Below are 22,103 nucleotides of genomic sequence, written 5' to 3'. Positions count from 1 at the left end.
GACTCGTGGGTTCTGCCTTGTACATTTCTGCTCGCAAACAGAGTTCCAGTTAATTTATGAACATTGCTTGCACTTGTGTGCTGAGAGATTTGTTTGGTGTTATCACTGGTGGACATAAATGCCTGTGATATCGCAATGGCATTACTGAGGGTCGGTGTCTCTACAGTCAAAAGTTTTCGTAGGATGGTCTTGTGGCCAATGCCCAGTACAAAAAAGTTTCTGAGCATTTGCTCCAGGTAGCCATCAAACTCACATTGTCCTGCAAGTCGCCTTAGCTCGGCGACGTAGCTCGCCACTTCCTGACCTTCAGATCGCTGGCACGTGTAGAACCCATACCTCGCCATCAACACACTCTCCCTCGGGTTAAGATGCTCCTGAACCACTGTACACAGCTCCTCATACGACTTATCTGTGGGTTTCACTGGAGCCAGAAGATTCTTCATGAGGCTGTAGGTTGGTGCCCCGCAGACTGTGAGGAGGATCGCTCTCCTTTTTGCAGCGCTTCCTTCTCCGTCCAGCTTGTTGGCTACAAAGTACTGGTCTCGCCATTCGACATAGGCTTCCCAGTCCTCACCCGCTGAGAACTTCTCCAGGATGCCCACAGTTTGCTGCATCTTTGCGTTGGATTCATATTCTCATCGCCAGTTATTGTGTTCCTAACACAGATGAGGCTGCACACAGGGAGGTTAAAGTAACAGTGACCTAAGACACTCTAGAGCGAGGAACAGGCCTTCGGGGCCGGCTTATATACAGTGCTCCCAAGGGATGCTGGGATCCCTTGGGACCTCAGGGGATGAGCTCCCTGGTGGAGGAACATGGGAGTGCATGCTTTACAGATACACAACATGGATCACCTCAGGTTTACGTAGGATAGGACCCCCCCCCCCACTGGGCTTCACCTTCCACCTCACTAGACTCTGCATTCAACAAATAATTTCCCACCATTTCTGCCACCTCCAATGTGATCCCATCATCTTCCCTTTTTCAGCATTTCAAAAGGTCTGTTCCTTGTTACACTCCGGAAAGAAAGAAAGACTTGCATTTATATGGGCAAAGTCTGCAGGATGGATGGGCAAACTGACCACGGCACCATGATACCTAGTGTGAGTGGAAAGGAATACTATAGTGGTAGGGGATAGTATAGTCAGGGGGATGGATACTGTTCTCTGCAGCCGCGATCGGGAGTTCGGAAAGTTGTGTTGCCTGCCCGGTGCCAGGGTTAAGGATATCTCCTTGCAGCTAGAGAAGAACTTGGAGTGGGGAGGGGAATGATCCAGTTGCTGTGGTCCATGTAGGAACCAACGGCATAGAACTGGGAATTAGGTTCTGCTGAGAAAGTTTGAGGAACTAGGGTCAAAGTTAAAACACAAAACCACACAGGTGATAATCTCTGGATTATTACCTGAGCCACGTGCAAATTGGCATAGGGACAAGCAGATAAGAAGGTTAAATGCGTAGCTGAAAGAGTGGTGGGGGAGGCATGGGTTTCAATTCATGGGGCACTGGCATCAGTACTGGGGAAAGAGGGAGCTGCTCGGTTCGGACATGCCCCACTTAAACTGGGCTGTGTTCAGTGTCCTGGCGACTAACTAGGGTGGTAGATAGGGCTCTAAGCTAATGCAGCGGGTGGAGCGGGGTGTAGAGTGGGAGGATTCAGGAAAGGGTAAATTCAAAAACCGTTAAGAGAAATGTCAAGGCTGTGGAGCAGAGTAGTGAGTTGTGTAAAAATAAGCAGATTGAGTTAGGAAGGGACAGAGAGCTTCGCAAAGGTAATAGGGCATCAGTGACTAAGATGACATCAGGGGAAAATAGAAAAAAGTTAAAACTAAAAGCATTATATCTGAATGCACAAAACATTCTTTAAAAAAAAATCATTCTGGAATGTGGATGTCACTGGCAATGCCAGCATTTATTGCCCATCTCTAATTACCCTTGAGAAGGTGGTGGTGAGCTGCCTTCTTGAGCCACTGCGGTCCTTATGGTGAAGGTACTCGCATAGTGCTGTTAGGGAGGGAGTTGCAGGACTTTGACCCAGCAACGATGAAGGAACGGCGATATATTTCCAAGTTTGGATGGTGTATAACTTGGAGGGGAACTTGCAAGTGTTGGTGTTCCCATGCGCCTGCTGCCCTTGTCCTTCTAGGTGGTAGAGGTTGTGGATTTGGGAGGTGCTGCCGAAGAAACTGGCAAGTTGCTGCAGTGCATCTTATAGATGGTACACACTGCAACCACAGTGCGCTGGTGGTGGAGGGAGTGAATGTTGTAGGTGGTGGATGGGGTGCCAATCAAGTGGGCTGCTTTGTCCTGGATGGTGTTGAGCTTCTTGAATGTTGTTGGAGCTGCACTCATCCAGGCAAGTGGAGAGTATTCCATCACAGTCCTGATTTGTGCCTTGTAGATGGTGGGTAGGTTTTGGGGAGTCAGGAGGTGAGACACTCGCTGCAGAATACCCAGCCTCTGACCTGCTCTTGTAGCCACAGTATTTATGTGGCTGGTCCAGTAAAGTTTCTGGTCAATGGTGCCCTCTCAGGATGTTGATGGTGGGGGATTTGGCGATGGTAAAGCCGTTGAATATCAAGAGAAGGTGGTTAGACTCTCGCTGTTGGAGATGGTCATTGCCTGGCACTTGAGTAGCACAAATGTTACTTGCCACATCAGGCCAAGCATGAATGTCGTCCAGGCCTTCCTGCATGCGGGCATGGGGACTGCTTCATTATCCGAGGAGTTGCGAATGGAATTGAACACTGCAATCATCCACAAACATCCTCACTTCTGACCTTATGATGGAGGGAAGGTCATTGATGAAGTAGCTCAAGATAGCTGGGCCTAGGACACTGCCCTCAGGAATTCCTAGGCCTGGGATGATTGACCTCCAACAATCACAACCATCTTTATTTGTGCTAGGTATGATTCGAGTGGAAAGTTTTCCCCCTGATTACCATTGACCTCAATTTTACTAGGGCTCTTTGATGCCACACTCAGTTAAATGCTGCCTTGATATCAAGGGCAGTTACTCTCACCTTACCTCTGGAATTTAACTCTTTTGTCCATGTTTGGATTAAGGTTTTAATGAGATCTGGAGCCGAGTGATCCTGGCGGAACTGAAACTGAGCATCGATGAGCAGGTTATTGGTGAGTAAGTGCCAGACGACACCTTTCATCACTGTGGTGGCGGCGGTGGCGGGGGAGGTCTGGTAGCCCTGATATGGGATAGGAGAACAACAGTACAGAGAAAAGATCTTAGCTTAGAAAATTAAGATGTAGAATCACTTTTGGGTGGAGCTAAGAAACAACAAAGGGCAGAAAACACCAGCGGCAGTAGTTTATAGGGCTCCGAACAGTGGTTGCAGTGTCAGGCACTGTATAAATCAGGAAATTAGAGTTGCATGTAACAAGCATCATATAGAAATCATGGAGGACTTTAATTTTCATAGCGACGGGGAAAACCACATTTGCAGTAATAGTGCAGAGGACGAGTTCATGCAATGCATTTCACGATAATTTTCTAGATCAGTATGTCAAGGAACCAACTAAGGAACAGGCTATTTTAGATCTAGTATTGTGCAATGAGACAGGGTTAATCAATAAACTAGAATTAAAGGAGCCTCTGGGGAGTAGTGACCATGATATGCTAGAATTTTATATTGAGTTTGAGTACTTCAGCGATCTCCCCTCAGCCTTGATTGGCTGAGGCATAGAATATAAGAGCAGGGAGGTTATGCTTAAATTGTAAAATACTTTGATTAGACCATAGCTGGAGTACTGCTTGCAGTTCTGGTCGCCGTATTATAGGAAGGACGTGATTGCACTAGAGAGGGTACAGAGGAGATTTACTCGGATGCTGCCTGGAATGGAGAATCTTAGTTATGAAGACAGACTGGATAGGCTGGGTTTGTTCTCATTGGAATAGAGGAGATTGAGAGGAGATCTCATTGAGGTGTACAAAATATTGAGGGGCCTGGATAAAGTGGATAGCAAGGGCCTATTTCCATTGGTGGAGGGGTCTATTATGAGGGGGCATAGTTTTAAGATGATGGAAGGTTTAGAGGGGATTTGAGGGGGAGGCTTCTTTACGCAGAGGGTTGTGGGGATCTGGAACTCATTGCCTGGAAGAGTGGTGGACGCAGAAACCCTCACCACATTTAAGAGATGGTTGGATGGGCACTTAAAGTGCCATAACCTGCAGGGTTACAGACCTCGAGCTGATAATTGGGATTATACTGGATAACCTCTTGTTGGCCGGCACAGATATGAGGGTAAGTACTGCAGGGAATCGAATACGGCCACGGTGATCTCCTGGACTAGTTTCGATCGCCTGGATGGGTTGGAGAGGAATTTTTTTCCAGATTTTTTTTCCCAAATTGGCTTGGATTTTTATCTGGTTTTTGCCTCTCCCAGAAGATCACATGGCTCCAGTTGGGGTGGAGTGTAGAATGTTTCAGTGTAAGGAGTGTTGCAGTGGTGTGGGGCGGACTGGTTGGGCTGGGTGCTTTTTACCTTTCTGCCATTGTTCATAGTTCATAGGTTTATATGTAACCTTCAGGGCTGCTGACCGAGGGCCGTGTGGCTCTTTGTCGGCCGGCACAGACACGATGGGCCGACATGGCCTCCTTCTGCGCTGTAAATGGTTTCTTTTGGGTGTTTCGAAGCACTCCCACTTTACAATAGTTCTAAAGCTGGGAATTATTACTGTACGGAACAGATGAATGAGTGAGGGATTGGTACCTTTGTCCGAGTACCGGCAATGCTTTTATTAAAGTTAAAACACACACCTGCACCTAGTAAAACCACACACACCCTGGTATGTAAAACAAACAAATGCAGTACAATACACAGTCTGGCCTGTCTAAACAGGCCCCGAACGCAAAGTACCCACGTCCAAAACACCTCCCCTGTAAAACCTTAAGAATTTGATTGGGAGAACGCACGATACCCCCGCACACCGTGGCTGTGATCTTAAAAGATGTGTGTGCAGAGATGATGCTCACCGATTCACTGGCTTACTCGGTACTTCTTCCGATGAAAAGGTGTCTCTTCTGATTTCTTTTCTCCGTTCCATACGGAAGGTTGGATTCTTGTAGGGGCGAAGTAGCGAGGCAAGTGAGAGAGCTGTGACCCACACGGCCTCTTTTATATCCCAAGTTCGTTTGCCTCTTCAGGCTGAATAAAATTTGTTTCGAGAGCTTCCTGTAGGTGTGTCTTCTGCTTTTAGCTCAATAAAGTTTCTTTCTTTGTTTCGCGGTTTCTTGTTTTTTCAATTATGGGTTTCGCTTCCGAGCAGTCTGGGCTTAATGGCTTTCTATTGTTCTGGTATCTCATAAAGGTAATAGCTCGATCACTGATCAGTTCACTTGACGAGTTCACACTGCTTAACAAAACACAATCCATTTGCTCATCACCTGCGATGAATTGCCTTAGCTTGACCATTGTCTTCCCAGAACCCATGCCCATCATTCTAAGTCCAACATGGAGCAGCACCCGGGCTCCTCCCATAAACAGCTTCTAGCTTTTTTCTGCGGTGGGTGAGAAAAATATTAAAATGCAATATCCAGATCCTTAGGGATTTGATTCTCACAGTCCTTACATCTATGACTGATGGCGAAATGCTTGGAAGAACTGTGACATACGGAATGGATTCCTTACGGAATACCGCACAGTACAACCTGAAGGATCAAACCTTCCCCGCAAACCGTGGACAACCATCAACCGCCTCATAACTGGTCATGGTAGATGCTGTCACCTTCTCCATAGGTGACAGTGGAAAGAGCGTGCAGCAAACCAGTCTCATCCACCCCTTCCCTCAACGACTATCTGTCCCACCTGTGACAGAGTCTGTGGCTCTCGTATTGGACTGTTCAGCCACCAAAGAACTCACTTCAGGAGTGGAAGCAAGTCTGCCTCGATTCCGAGAGACTGCCTATGATGATGAGATGGAAGATTAAAGCATCCCCTCATGTGACTGTGAAGCTCCTAAATCAAACCGTAGAGCACATCATTGGGCACTGCCCTCAAAGGAAATTCGCAGGCAGCCTACAAGATAACCACGTTATTACACCGGAAGTTTTGGCCTGGATATCTGACTTAGATATTGACATTTGATCTGCTTTGCTATTACCATATGCAAGAAGAAGAAGTATGAGTTTGAGAGTGATTTAGTTAAGTCTGAAACTAGTGCCTTAAATCTGAACACCGCAAACTACGTAGGTATGAGAGACGAGTTGGCTAAGGTAGGTTGGGAAACTAGATTAAAAGATATGAAGGTAGGTAAGCAATGGCAAACATTTAAAGAAATAATTCACAATTTACAACGAAAAAACATTCCCTCGAGGAATAAAAACCCCAGGGGGGAAAATGGTCCAACTGTAGCTAACAAGAGAAGTTAAAGATAATAGACTAAAAGAAAAGGCTTATAATGTTGCCAAAAAGAGTAGTAAGCCTGAGGGTTGGGAGGATTTTAGAATTTAGTAAAGGAGGATCAGCTCAGCGATGTTCCCGCGAACGGGAGGGAGGGGGGGAGGGGCAGGCAGGCAGTAACGAGGCAGCAAACAGCTTTCCACTTGAGGTGGAAGCCTTAGTCAGCTCAGCGATGTTCCCGCGAACGGGAGGGAGGGGAGGGGGGGGGGGGGAGGGAGGGGCAGGCAGGCAGCCAAAGATACAGCAGCAGGCTTCGAGCTGTGAGGGGGACTGAGGCCATTTGGACAGGGAGAGGCAGCCACATCGACAGTTTTATATTTACATTTGCAGAATGGGTGCTGCATTGTCAACACCACGTATTATGCAATGGTTCGCTGCATAGGAGAGAATTGATTAGAGCTCACCGCACCAGGAACGTCGTAGCCCGTAGGTTGATGGGCAGGAGACCTTACCCACGTCGACAATATCGAACCAGGCGCTCGTACCTGGACATGAGCGAGGCTGATTGTGTGAAAAGGCTGCGTTTTCGCAGAGAAGTTGTCACTGGGATCTGTGATATGGTGAGAGCAGATTTGCAGCCCAGAAGCAGAAGGACAACTGCCTTGTCTGTTGAAGTGAAGGTAACAGCTGCACTTTCTTTCTATGCCTCGGGATCGTTTCAGGCTACAACTGGAGATGTGTGTGCCATCTCTCAACGTGCAATACATGCCTGCATTTACCAGGTCACGGCTGCACTTTATGCGCGAAGGAATGACTTCATCAATTTCCCAATGACCGCACAAGCGATCCATGAGAGGGCTGTGGGTTTCTTCAGGATTGCCGGCTTCCCAAAGGTACAGGGCTGCATTGATTGTACCCACGTAGCCTTGCGAGCACCTGTGGAGGATTCTGAGCAGTACCGAAATAGGAAAGGTTTCCACTCTATCAATGTGCAGCTCGTGTGTGACGACAAGCAGCGTATCATGTCAGTCGATGCGAGATACCCTGGCAGCACCCACGATGCGCTCATCCTACGCGACAGCATTATATCTGACATGTTTGAGCAGCAGCCAGAAGGGCAAAGCTGGCTACTGGGAGACAAAGGGTACGGCCTGACCACCTGGCTCATGACGCCCCTACGCGTGACACGGACAGAAACTGACCGTCAATACAACATGGCGCACATTGCGACGCGCAGCATCATTGAGAGGGCCATTGGCATATTGAAACAGCGATTCCGATGCCTGGAACATTCCGGAGGACAGTTGCAATACTCTCCTGAGATGGTCGGTCACTTCACTGTTGTGTGCTGCGTGCTTCATAACTTAGCCATCATGAGGCAGCAGGAGCTGGTAGTGGAACCCGAAGACCCATGTGAGGGTCCAGTGATTGATGATAGTATTACGGAAGACCAGGATGTGGATGATAACGACAATCAGGAAAGCATGCAAGTGCCTGATGCCGGAGCACGAAGTCGGAGGAGGGCCGTCCATCATGCCCCTTTAACGATTGCTCGAGACTTGCACCAGCAGCTCATCCATGAACGCTTCAACTACTGATGCCTGAGGGCTCTGCGAACACTTTTGCATATGGACATGTTTATTCTTTGCAGTTGTTCCTACGTTGTGTTGTGTTAATGGAACATGAAACAGTTTTAATGAAAAAATATTTTATTGAAAAGTTAACGTCACTCTAATAAAATATTTGTTGTATCAAACTATACTTTTTAATATGACTCTTGAAGATCACTTAAAAACTTTAAGATCACTTATAAACTTGTAAAGTTACAAAAGTTACAAAACACTTTCTATGTGAAAAATTTTACACTCTAAGATCACTTAAACTTCAAGATCACTTTTTAGATGCAAAATTAAATAATTTACAGAATGTGAGAGCATTTATACTATAAGATCACTTGAAAACTCTGAGATCACTTATAAGTTGTAAAGTTACAAAACTTACAAAACAATTTCAATTTGAAAAATCTTACACTCTGACGAACACTTTTAAACTTCAGGATCACTTTTTAGGTGCAAAATTAAATAAGATACAAAAAAATGTGAGAGCATTTACACTATAAGATCACTTAAAAACCATAAGATCCCTTATAAGTTGTAACGTAACAAAACTTACAAAACAATTTCAATTTGAAAAACGCTACTGCAGCTACATCAAGAACAAGAACAAAAGCAGCAAAGAAAGGCTGCAACCATGTCTCATCCACATCTCAGTGAACGTTCACTTCCTCATGGGGGTGTCATTTGATTGGCTGGGCTGTGTGCCCTTATTGCAGCAGCTACCTCAACCAGGCCCTCCCTGACGGCCTGTGCCGACACTTGCATGCCCTCCCTGACGGCCTGTGCCGACACTTGCATGCCCTCCCTGACGGCCTGTGCCGACACTTGCATGCCCTCCCTGATGGCCTGTGCCGTCGATTGCACTCCCTCGGACATTCCCTCCCTAAGTTCCCGTGTCATTACTGCTATTTCTCCCGTCAGGCCCGTCAACTCTTCACCTACTGCATTGATGCCACCGATGAGTGATCGGGTAAGCTCATTGGTCTCCATAGCCAATGCCACAACCTGAGCCGCATCTGTTGCACGCTGCATCTCAGGAGAGCGTGTCTCCAATCTCCTTCTCCTCTGCCTGGGTCTGCCTTGTGGCACCACTACACTGGGAGGCGCGGGCTAGGACTGTGGGACACTCGGTGTTGCAAGCGGCACCACTACACAGGGAGGCGCGGGCTGGGACTGTGGGACGCTCTGTGTTCCAGACAGCTGAACTGGAAGGAGAGGCTCGGGCTGGAATGGTGGGATGCTCTGTGTTGCAGATGGCAGCACTCGAGTGCGAGCCATGGGCTGGGATGTTGGACGAATGGGTGTAAACTGCTCGATGATATCAGCAGCAACACTGGGACCCGAAGCGTCGGAATCGAAACCATAGTAGGTGGAACCAGAACCTATGTGAGAGGGAGGCGTAGGCTGGGACGGTAGTGAAGTGACTGTAGAAAGCTGCATTATACCAGCAGCACCACTGGGACCCGCAACATCGGAAGCGAAACCATGGATGGTGGGACCAAGACCTATGCTAGGGGTTGAAACTCTGATGCCTCTTGATGGGGGCTCATAAACATTAAATTTGAAGCTCTCCCCTCTGCAGACATTTCAGTCATCGCTGCCATCATCCAGTCTGGATCGTCCGCAGCTGGTTGTACTGGTCCTTGTTCTGTACCCTCAGGATCCTCAAGGTTGGCAGCAGCAGCAGCATCGTCATCGTCATCATCATCATCAACATCATGTTCTGCAAAATACATCAGAACAGTCAAATGCTTAACAGCAAGGGCCGGGTGGGTGGCATGAGTACTCTCACACATAGCAGGCCAGGCAGCAGGTTGATTTAAAGGGCCACGATGCATTTTCAGGACTTACCCTCTTCCTCGCGTGCGGGCCCAGCTTGTGCTGTACCAATTGCTTTACTCCATGTCCGACTCATCACAGCAGCTACCCTTTGTTCCAAGGGTGTCAGTGGATGCAGATTGGGCATGTCTCCTCCTGTTCGAGTTGCTTCCCTTTTGTTGTGGGCCAATTTCTTCTGCAAAGAGTAAAATATAACTTTTTACAGAGTGTGTCAGTCTGCAAGGTGGGACATACAGATAGCCAGGTTACAATTACGATTAAATTAAAAATGGGAAATACTACTTACACTAACTACTTGACCAAGGACGTGCCATTTCTTTTTACACTGACTTCCAGATCTCATGGTATGCACCACTGCGCAGTAATCTTCTGCAACTTGGTTCCAGCGTTTCTTCATTTCTTTTGGTGGCACTTTTATGTGACCTCTGTTGCTGGTATCTAGCTCCTGCCATCTCTGCTCAATTACATTCACTAATATCTCAACTTCCTCATGTAAGAAATTATTTTTTCTTGGTAGATGTTGATCCATTGCAAAGTTGAATTGGCACTTTTTTTTCTCCAAACACAGTCCTTAATTTGCAGGCACAGGTACTGCAAGTTTAGCAGTGAAAAGCTGAACTCACTGATTTCAGCAGGTGATTTCTTCAGCAGTGCTGCTAAAAGCGCTTCCTCACACACAGAAATATCAATAAAATTAAAATACAAGCCTTTGCAGGGGTCCAAGAACAAATCTTCACGTTTTCTGCAGCACTTTCAAAAATGGCCGACTGCCAATGTTTTTTTTCACACTGCGCGTGCGCGAACGCTCCAACGCGCGCGCGCAGCGTTGCCGGCAGAGAAAAAAACTAATTTAAATAGTACCCGCCCCCTCCCACTTACAAAATCGGCTCGAGTGTAGGCTCCGCCCCCTGGGCGCCGTGCCAGGCAGACAAGGAGCTGCAGAACGCTCCAGAATCGCGGGTTTTTTTTTAGGCGCCGTTTTAGGCGTGAAAAACGGGCGCCCAGCTCGGAGGGGCGCCCGTTTTTTATCCTGTGAAAACTTGGGCCCATTATCTTAGGTGACTCGGCATCAAATTTATTTGGTTTGTCTTATAACACACCTGTGAAGCGCCTTGGGATGTTTTACTATATTAAAGGCACTATATAAATGCAAGTTGTTGTTGTATGGCAAACAATTAGGAAAGCAAATGTCGTGTTGGCTTTTATTGCAAGGGGATTGGAGTACAAGAGTAAGGAAGTCTTACTACAATTGTAAAGGGCTTTGGTGAGACTACACCTGGAGTACTATGCACAATTTTGGTCTCCTTATCTGAGAAAGGACATACATGCCTTAGAGGTGGTGCAATGAAAGTTCACTAGATTGATCCTTGGGCTGAGAGGGTTGTCCTATGAGGAGAGATTGAGTAGATTGGGCCTAAACTCTCTGGAGTTTAGAAGGATCAGAGGTGATCTCATTGAAATATATAAAAATCGGAGGGGGATTGACAGAGTCGATGCTGAGAAGTTGTTTCCCTTGGCTGGAGAGTCTAGAACCAGGGGGCATAGTCTCAGGATAAGGATCAGGCATTTAAGACTGAGATGAGGATGAATTTCTTTACTCAGAGGGTTGTGAATCTTTGGAATTCTCTACCCCAAAGGGCTCTGGATGCTGAGTCGTTTAGTATATTAAAGGCTGAGATAGATAGATTTTTGGATTCTAGGGGAATCAAGGGATATGGGGATCAGGTGGGAAAGTGGACTTGAGGTCGAAGATCAGCCATGATCTTATTGAATGGCAGATGTAAGATTTCTATATATCTGGCATTAAATTGAAAGCAAGACCGATTCTTTTAAAACAATTTGGAATAGTTTATTAAACACACATACATGCACATCTATCAGCAGTCGTCAGCTATCCTACGGATCTACTTAGTTACAACAGATACAATGATGTTACAATGATGATTTATAAAAAGGTATACGTCACTTCCCTCTGGCAAAGCACACGGCCTGCTTCTTTGTCTGTGGAGGAAGGGCCTGCTTTTGCCATCTTAAGAAAAGAAAGAGACCTATCAAATTTTGCTTGGATTATTATACCCCTTGTCCATTGTTTCTCAGAAAGCCTCAGGATTGGGTCTTGGTTCCAGGGCTGTTCCTGATTGGCTTCTCCTCATACATGTGTCTGTCTGGAAGGCCAGTGCCATTCTTTGATTCGGTTAGTGGCTTTCCAATTAACACCTTTTCTAGTTTGGTGATTTTCAAAGCCATGCTTCCTTTGTTCCTTGGGCTCTGCCCAGCCAGAGGAGACATGAATGTGGGAAGTCATCCATTTTGTTTCTTTCGAAACTTGTCTTTTTGTATAATCTACACTTTTAACGTTTATATATATATATACAGAATCAATTTTATCATTACTAAACACTTTTATTCTTACACAGAGCAGGCTCGAAGAGCTGTATGGCCTACTCCTGCTCCTAATTCTTATGTTCTTTGGAATGCTCTATCCCAGGGGCTTGTGAATGCTCAGTCGTTGGGCAAATTCAAGACTGAAATTGATAGATTTTTGGATATTAAGTGAATCAGGGATATGGGGATAATGCGGGAGGGTGGAGTTGAGGTTGAAGATCAGCCATGATCTTATTGAATGGCGGAGCAGGCTCGAATGGCTGAATGGCCTGCTCCTATTTCTTATGTTCTTGCAATTACCCGATATTCTGTTTTTGTGACATTGATTGAGGGATAAATATTGGCCAGCACACCGGGGATAACTCCCCTGCTCTTCTTCGAAATAGTGCCATGGAATATTTTACGTCCACCTGAGAGAGCAGACAGGATCTCGGTTTAATGCCTCATCCGAAAGTTGGCACCTCCAACAGTGCTGTACTGGAGTGTCAGCCTAGATTTTTATTCTCAAGTGTCTGAAATGGGACTTGAAACCACACCTTCTGACTCAGAGGCAACAGTGTTACCATCTGAGCCACAGCTGACACTAATGCACTCTTCCATCATCTGCTCTCCTCCTGGCACCTACAGTAGATGCAGCACCTATCACCGTCCAGGGCCCCAAACATGACTTCGAGATAAGCCAGTGATTTAGTTGCACTTCCTTCAACCAAGTATACTATATTCACTGCTCACGAGATGGTTTCCTGTACACTGGGGAGACTAAACGTAGATTAGGTGATCGCTTTGCCGAACACTTTCGTTCTGACCAGAAGTGCGAATTTGAGCTCGCTGTCATTTGCCAATTCAATTCTCCGTCCATCCCACTATAACCTCTGTCCATTGCCTTCTGCACTGTTTCAGTCAAGTTTCACATAAGCTCAAGGTACAGCATCTTCCTATTTCATGCCACAGATGCTGTGCTTGACTTGCTGAGGGTTTTCAGCATTTTCTGCTTTTGTTTCTTGTATTTATAGGCCAGCTTATTATGTTACCCAGAAACATGCAGTACTTTCAATATAATGAATGATTTTATAGTTCATTGACTGCTATGTAGGTAAACCCGACAGCAAGATTCCACAGAACAGATGAATAACCAATTTTTTTTTTGTGGTGTAGGTTAAAGGAAGAAAGCCTTCCCAATGTTTCACAGCAGGAAATTGCAGCTCACCCAAGACTGGATATCGGACAAGCAGGCTGGCAACACAAACAGTGCAGGCATCGAGAGAGGTGAAGGAAAGGTAGAACTGGGCATCACCAATGGACTTGTGAAAGCTGACCCCATATCTGAGGATGAAGTTCCCAAGGGGCAGCATGTAGATGATGAAATGGACGGGGTCAGTGACAGGTCCTTGGGGAACTTTGGATGTAATGGTGGAACGAGAAGCCATTACTGCAGATGCTATACGATTTGAAAGTTAAGAGTGGAACCAAGTGTGGGCAATTTCACTGAGCCAGACAAGAGTGGTGTTGGAGATGTGGTCGACGTGTCCAAGGCTGCAGAGAGGTTGAGGAGAGATACTGCAGCACAGTCACAGAGGGTATCATCTGTGACTTTGATTAGGTCCGTTTTAGTACTGGGGCAGAGGCAGAAACCTGAATTGCAGAGATTCAGTCATGGAGTTGCAGGAAGATAGGCACAGGTGTGTGAGGCATCAACATATTCAATGGGGGAGGGGGGGGGGTTGTGGGTTGGTGGAGGAGGAACCAGATGAAAGCAGCAAAGGGATGGACACTGAAATTTGGTGCAAGAATTAGGAGGTGACAGAAAGCTTAGTCGAAAAGATACTTTTTCAGAAGGTTGTTAAAGGTGGAAAGGTTTTGGCTGAGGGTCCTAGAGAGTAGGCTTTGCCACCAATAATGGAACAAAGGGAAGTGGAAATGCACAACAGGCAGAATTCAATGTCTGATAGGGTGTTGGAGGGGACGTAAGGCTGGAGGATGTTACAGAAGGTCTTGGATATGAGGAGGAGATAAGACAGTTTTTGCTACGTGTGATGAACAAAAATTGTAGTAACGGACAGGAAATAGTTGTATGATTTTTATAATCTAGATAAAATAAATATAGACAGATTATGTAGATACTCACACAATCATTAGGTACATTAGCCACTAGGGGGAAGCATCATCCTGTATCATTTGAAAATGCATTCTTATGTATCTCTTACTGCAAATTGCTAAGTTTAAATAAGATATATTCCAGATCATTACAATTGTGAAAATTAAGCACATTATATCAGAAGTAAGATTGTATCAAATGTACCTGTTGTTATTCATCTTTCAATATCTAAGAAGTCAGCCAGAATATCATCTCATATTTGTAGTGAGTTCTTTAATGACTCAGTCTGGCAACGCCTCGATTTTAAAATTGTCATCCTTGTTTTCAAATCCTTCCATTGCCTTACCCCTCCCTATCTCTGTAACCTCCTCCAGCCCTAGAACCCTCTGAGATCTCTGCGCTCCTCCAATTCTGGCTTCTTGTGCATCCTCGATTTTCTTCACTACACCATTGGTGGCCGTGCCTTCAACTGCTGGAATTCCCTCCCTAAACCTCTCTACCTCTCTCTTCTTCATTAAGACGCACCTTAAAGCTCTTTGACCAAGCTTTTAGTCACCTGTCATAATATCTCCTTATGTGGCTCAGAGTCAAACTTTGTTTGATAACTCTCCTGTGAAGTGTCTTGGGACATTTTATTATGTTAAAGGCGCTATATAAATGCAAGTTGTACCTGCTGATGTTGACTGATGAGACCTATTTTTGGTCTACTATCAATCTACTAGATACTGTCTGAATACTTGGGTAGCTTGCTAGCTAAGATTTGTTACACCAAAGGCAATCCAATAGTTACACTTGCATCTAGTGCTAATTTGATCTGGATCTTATGAGATTTGTTCTTGGGCTTTTACTGGGGATGGAGAGAGTGGGAATAGGAGAGAGTGTACCAATTTCATCCAAACTGTGAGAGATCTGGTAATGAAAGAAATAAAGACTTGCATTTATATACCGCCTTTCATGACTGCAGGTCTTCCCAAAGCGCTTTGCAGCCACTTTTGAAGTGTACATTGTAATGTAGGAAACACGGCAACCAATTGTGCACAGCAAGGTCCCACAAACAGCAATGTGATAATGACCAGATAATCTGTTTTTTGTTATGTTGATTGAAATATAAATATTGGCCAGGCCACCAGGGATAACTCCCCTGCTCTTCTTCGAAATAGTGCCATGGGATCTTTTACGTCCACCTGAGGGAGCAGGTGGGGCCTCAGTTTAACGTCTCAGCCGAAAGATGGCACCTCCGATAATGCAGCATTCCCTCAGCCCTGCACTGCAGTGTCAGCCTAAATTCTTGTGCTCAAGTCTCTGGAGTGGGACTTGAACTGCACAAGTACATCTGGTAAGTTAACTTAAAGGTGATTTTGATGGTATTCATAGAGTTTTCTATAGGCTGTGTCACGCATTGACGGAAAATAAGGGCAAAAAAAATTGAAACTGAATTGTTTCACCCTGTTTAAGGATGTTCAAAGTTTAACTCACTGAATGCATACAATAGATACACACTTTATACAGCAAAGAAGTAGTCAGAGAATCCAAGTTCAACTATCAGTTTGAAACCTTCATTTGACAACAGAAACATTAGATGATATCTCTGATTGCTTATTTCAGTGTGTGTTCTTTGCTGGATCTTGTGCAGTGTACTGTTCATTGTACAAGTGCCTCTCCACTTGGTGATATTGAACCTATGACAAGATAAGAATCACCCTGTTGAGAAGATGGCAGGTCGTGAATTATCCATAAATGACACCTGCTTTAGTGCAATGCAGCCATGAATACAATTGGCCTTTATTGTTAGCATTTAACTCATCAATGTGTGCTTGTGCAATGCATTGTTTTGTTTTTGGAACTCCCATTTGTAACGGGCTGAAGATATGTGAAAGGAATTGCATGAAAATTAAGAAATTACAATTGCCCATAGTTCTGTGGCAGTGGTGATAAGTATATTAACGGTATGGAACAGTTCTGTAGCATGAAGAGTTTCAGAATATTTGTAATCTTGTTGGAAAGGAGATATATTGGATAAACATGGTTGTAAATTTATACTTCCATGTGAAGGTTATTGGTGTTCTATTGTGTGAATATTAATTGTAGAATTATTTAGCCATGAGTGGCGAATGTCTTAATGAAAATGTGTTTGTGGATGTTTTTGTTGGTTTGGGGGAGGAAAGAGAAGAGTCAGATGAGGTAGACATAGACATAGAAAATAGGTGCAGGAGTAGGCCATTCGGCCCTTCGAGCCTGCACCGCCATTCAATAAGATCATGGCTGATCATTCCCTCAGTACCCCTTTCCTGCTTTCTCTCCATAACCCCTTGATCCCTTTAGCCGTAAGGGCCATATCTAACTCCCTCTTGAATATATCCAATGAACTGGCATCAACAACTCTCTGTGGTAAGGGATTCCAAAGGTTAACAAATCTCTGAGTGAAGAAGTTTCTCCTCATCTCAGTCCTAAATGGCCTACCCCTTATCCTAAGACTATGTGCCCTGGTTCTGGACTTCCCCAACATCGGGAACATTCTTCCCGCATCTAACCTGTCCAGTCCCGTCAGAATCTTATACGTTTCTATGAGATCCCCTCTCATTCTTCTAAACTCCAGTGAATAAAGGCCCAGTTGATCCAGTCTCTCCTCATATGACAGTCCAGCTATCCCTGGAATCAGTCTGGTGAACCTTCGCTGCACTCCCTCAATAGCAAGAATGTCCTTCCTCAGATTAGGAGACTAAAACTGAACACAATATTCCAGGTGAGGCCTCACTAAGGCCCTGTACAACTGCAGTAAGACCTCCTCGCTCCTGTATTCAAATCCCCTAGCTATGAAGGCCAACACACCATTTGCCTTCTTCACCGCCTGCTGTACCTGTATGCCAACTTTCAATGACTGATGAACCATGACACCCAGATCTTGTTGCACCTCCCCTTTTCCTAATCTGCCGCCATTCAGATAATATTCTGCCGCCTTGTTTTTGCCCCCAAAGTGGATAACGTCACATTTATCCAAATTATACTGCATCTGCTATGTATTTGGCCACTCGCCTAACCTGTCCAAGTCACCCTGCAGCCTCTTAGCATCCTCCTCACAGCTCACACTGCCACCCAGTTTTGTGTCATCAGCAAACTTGGAGATATTACACTCAATTCCATCATCTAAATCATTAATATATATTGTAAAGAGCTGGGGTCCCAGCACTGAGCCCTGCGGCACTCCACTAGTCACTGTCTGCCATTCTGAAAAGAACCCGTTTATCCCGACTCTCTGCTTCCTATCTGCCAACCAGTTCTCTATCCATATCAGTACATTACCCCCAATACCATGTGCTTTGATTTTGCACACCAATCTCTTGTGTGGGACCTTGTCAAAAGTCTTTTGAAAGTCCAAATACACCACATCCACTAGTTCTCCCTTGTCCACTCTGCTAGCTACATCCTCAAAAAATTCCAGAAGATTTGTCAAGCATGATTTCCCTTTCATAAATCCATGCTGACTTGGACCGATCCTATCACTACTTTCCAAATGCGCTGCTATTTCATCCTTAATGATTGATTCCAACATTTTCCCCACTACTGATGTCAGGCTAACCGGTCTATAATTATCTGTTTTCTCTCTCCCTCCTTTTTTCAAAAGTGGTTTTACATGAGCAACCCTCCAGTCCATAGGAACTGATCCTGAGTCGATAGACTGCTGGAAAATTATCACCAATGCATCCACTATTTCTAGGGCCACTTCCTTAAGTACTCTGGGATGTAGACTATCAGGCCCTGGGGATTTATCGGCCTTCAATCCCGTCAATTTCCCTAACACAATTACCTTTGTCAGAATGATGTCTTGTACACGTGATAGTTATATTTTGACATTACATGTATCTTTGCAACTAAATGAATAAACGTTTTTCAAAAACTTTAAATGGGTGTGAAAACCTTTAAGAGGATACTTTTGCTATATCTATATCAATAATAATTATAGAGTAATTGTTACCCAATCTGTTGCATTGTCTTTTTATATCAAGTGTAATATAGTTTATTAACACTGATATCTCTCCAATCAGATTTCCACCCAGCTCCTACACTGAAATGGCTGTAATTGGTGAGGCCACACCTGGAATACTGCGTGCAGTTTTGGTTTCCATATTTACAAAAGGATATGCTTGCTTTGGAGGCAGTTCAGAGAAGGTTCACTAGGTTGATTCCAGAGAGGAGAGGGTTGACATGAGGAAAGGTTGAGTAGGTTGAGCCTCTACTCATTGGAATTCAGAAGAATGAGAGGTGATCTTATCGATTACATAAGAACATAAGAAATAGGAGCAAGAGTAGGCCATACGGCCCCTCGAGCCTGCTCCACCATTCAATATCATGGTTGATCTGACCATGGACTCAGTTTATGAGGGGGCTTGACAAGATGGATGCAGAGAGGATGTTTCCACTGATGGGGGAGACTAGAACTAGAGAGCATGATCTTAGAATAAGGGGCCACCCATTTAAAACTGAGATGAGGAGAAATTTCTTTTCTGAGGGTTGTAAATCTGTGGAAGTCGCTGCCTCAGAGAGCTGTGGAAGCTGGGACATTGAATAAATTTAAGACAGAAATAGACAGTTTCTTAAATGTTAAGGGGATAAGGGGTTATGGGGAGCGGACAGGGAAGTGGAACTGAGTCCATGGTCAGATCAACCATGATATTGAATGGTGGAGCAGGCTCGAGGGGCCGTATGGCCTACTCTTGCTCCTATTTCTTATGTTCTTATGTAATCAATCACAAATGATATCCTCTGTGACAGTAACCTGTTACAGTAATCCCTCCTCAACTTACTTGGCCTCTCTGCAGCCTTTGACACAACTGACCATACCATTCTTCTCTAATACCTTTCCTTCATTGCCTAGCTCAGTGGAACTGTCCTCGCTTGGTTCCACTCTTACCTATCCAATTGCCTCAGCCTTCTGGGCGCTATACCTCTCCATCTCCATCTCCTCCTTTAAGATGCTCTTTGACCAAGCTGTTGGCTATGCCTCCTAATATTGCTTTTGTTGCATTACATTTGCGTGAAGCACGTTGAGACTATTTTTTAACGTTAAAAGTGCTATATAAATGCATAAAAACAGAAAATGGTCGAAGGGTCATCGACCCGAAATGTTAACTCTGCTTTCTCTCCACAGATGCTGCCTGACCCACTGAGATTTCCAGCATTTTCTGTTTTTATTCCAGATTCCAGCGTCCGCAGTATTTTGCTTTTGTATATAAATGCAAGTTGTTGTATAGCCCTGGAGCTGCATGTCATGCATGAAAACAGCATAAATCTGACAGAAACTGGTCTCATACCTTTTTTTTTGTCCATAACTGCCCGGGTACTGGTGCACACAGGAGATTAGTCACAGGAAAATTTCCTGCAGAAGGGTTGTTAATTGCCCGCAGTAATGAAAGATTCCTATTGTCCAATTGTGGAATAAAGTACCTCTTTATTTAAAATATCCTGTTTTATTTTAAATGGAGACAATTTATCTGGCTATGTTTTACCATCGGGAGACACAAAAAAATCTGTCTTCTTTGTAAATGGTCACACTTACATGACACAGTAAAAGAATAGCCTGAATTGGCAATTTGAAATTGTTGCAATTTCACAGTACCTAATTTTGCAGCCACATTGTCCCTGCATGTGCTTAATCTTGCTTCAAGGCTAAAAGAAAATTCTTACCCAACCTTAATTTTATTTTACAGCAGATGTTTCCGATTGTGTTCCTAACACAGATGAGACTGCACACAGGGAGGTTAAAGTAACAGTGACCTCAGTCTTTATTAAGACACTCCAGAATGAGGAACAGGCCTTCGGGGCCGGCTTATATACAGTGCTCCCAAGGGATGCTGGGATCCCTTGGGATTTCAGTGGATGCGCTCCCTGGTGGCGGAACATGGGAGTGCATGCTTTACAGATGCACAACATTTCCCTTCTAGCAGTTTCACATAATTTCTCGTGAGCAGACCCAAAACCCATGATGCAGAAGGGTGTATTTTCTTCATATCTTACCCTTACACCCCAGTAAGTGTCCAAGGTCTAACAATTAACCCAATTTGTAGTAAACCATGTAGTAGAATGTATGTAGGCCCTGTAATTAGACATGCTTGTCTGATATTCCTCGCCAATATTTTTAGCAGAAGTATTATCTCATTTATTTTAATCAGGTTAATGTCTCCACTAAAATAACCGAACTTTCAAGTGAATGCATGAAGCATTTAGATACTAGCACCTTGCAGCATAATTTCATTAGACGACTCCTATGTTTTCAGTTTTCTTGGCAAATCGAATATTGCTGCACAGATCTGAATCTTTGAAGCTAAAATTAACTGCTGTTATTTACAATTTGAAGAGCATAATCATAAACAATTAGGTTCAAGCAAATACTACAGAGCGCAAATCAATGTTCACACAGAAACTCAAAAAGATGTTAACTGAGCTCAGTTATCTCTCCCGCACACACACTCACGCACGGTCAAACTAGTTTCTCAGCACAAAATTTATTTGAAGTGGGCTTCAAAACAATCATAATAAATTTGTCCATAACCAGCACAATGGTCACATGCAATAATTATGCTTGTTCGTCCAGTTGAAGCTCATGTGATGCCATTCTTACACCAATTATGAGTGGAATTTAAAGAAGAATTATGATACAAATCAGCGACACACCACATGATGTTCCACACTTTCACAGAGACATATTTTCATAAGAAGTAGAGTTTCTGTTTGACCATCTCCCTCCCTGTCGGGAAACATCCCATTTGTAGACGGCCAGAGAACTTTGGCATAGGTTAGCAGAGCTAGTATCCCTAAGTTTGTGCAGGTATAGTGCTGCAGCTTAACCAGTTAAAACAGCACACTTTACTGGTAATCTTCCTGCTTGGATACCCAGGACTGTTAAATCAATTGGAGCATTGGCTTACTAGGGTTATTTGGAGCTAAGTGGAGAGACTCCCACTCTCAAATGACAGATTTTCCTTCAAGTTCTATTAGTGAACCAATCTAACTGCTAAATTGTCAATGGTGCACTGGACTACTGTGGGAATTGCCAGGTATTGGTTTACTGAGGTACACAAGAGGGTTGACTTTGATTGTGATCTTCCATCATCTTGGAGCGACAACGACCCCAAGGAGACCTGCTTACCCCAATGACAATTGATGAGCACTTTATCACTGATATTTTACTCGGAGATCCTTCCTTTATAGATAATAAGGAGTAAGAAGAGCCCTCCTTTTTACCTTGGCCCATTTGCTGTACTGGAGATGAAAGTGGTACAACGATGCTTTGTCGTGCATGATTGTTTTTGCATTTTTTGCATTTATCAGTTATCAATATTAAGGGATGAATTTTGTCAAGTAATTCTAAAAAGATAATTGTGTCCCTTTAAAATAACTTTAAGGATGGTTGTGGCTGTGGGTGTCCTAAGTGCATTGTCAAGTCTTGTACATAAAGAATTACCATTTAGTCAAGGTGCTAGTGTCTGCAGAACTGTACTCTACCAAGAATCAATTTTAGGAAAGGGGGAAAAACAAAAAGAGAGGCAAAGAAGTTTAGGGAGGGATTTCCAGAGCTTAGGGCCAAGGCATAGAGGAGGTTATAGAGATCAGGAGGGTTAGAAACCATGGAGCAGGAAGGTGTAGGAGCAGGCCATTGCTGAAAGGTGCTCAGACTGAACACAGCAGCCAGTCTCCTCCTGTGCCAGAAACACACAGGATTAACAAGGTTGCTTAGTTCATTAAAATAAAAACAGAAAATGCTGGAAATACTCAGCACGTCAGGCAGCATCTGCGGAGAGAGAAAAAGAGTTAACATT

At 44.5% G+C, this 22,103-nt stretch overlaps 1 long non-coding RNA gene across 1 annotated transcript; it reads left to right on the top strand.

Moving 5' to 3' along the window:
- The first annotated feature begins 3,062 nt into the window (after positions 1–3,062).
- LOC139276193 (uncharacterized) lies at positions 3,063–15,697 on the top strand. Its single transcript, XR_011595845.1, has 3 exons — positions 3,063–3,132; positions 13,350–13,471; positions 15,450–15,697. It is a non-coding gene; the product is annotated as an uncharacterized lncRNA (long non-coding RNA).
- Positions 15,698–22,103: the final 6,406 nt, after the last annotated feature.

The sequence above is a fragment of the Pristiophorus japonicus genome, chromosome 11, assembly GCF_044704955.1.
Source record: "Pristiophorus japonicus isolate sPriJap1 chromosome 11, sPriJap1.hap1, whole genome shotgun sequence".
Taxonomy (NCBI): domain Eukaryota; kingdom Metazoa; phylum Chordata; class Chondrichthyes; family Pristiophoridae; genus Pristiophorus; species Pristiophorus japonicus.
Note: the sequence above shows the minus strand (reverse complement) of the source record. Positions and strands in the feature narration are given on the sequence as shown.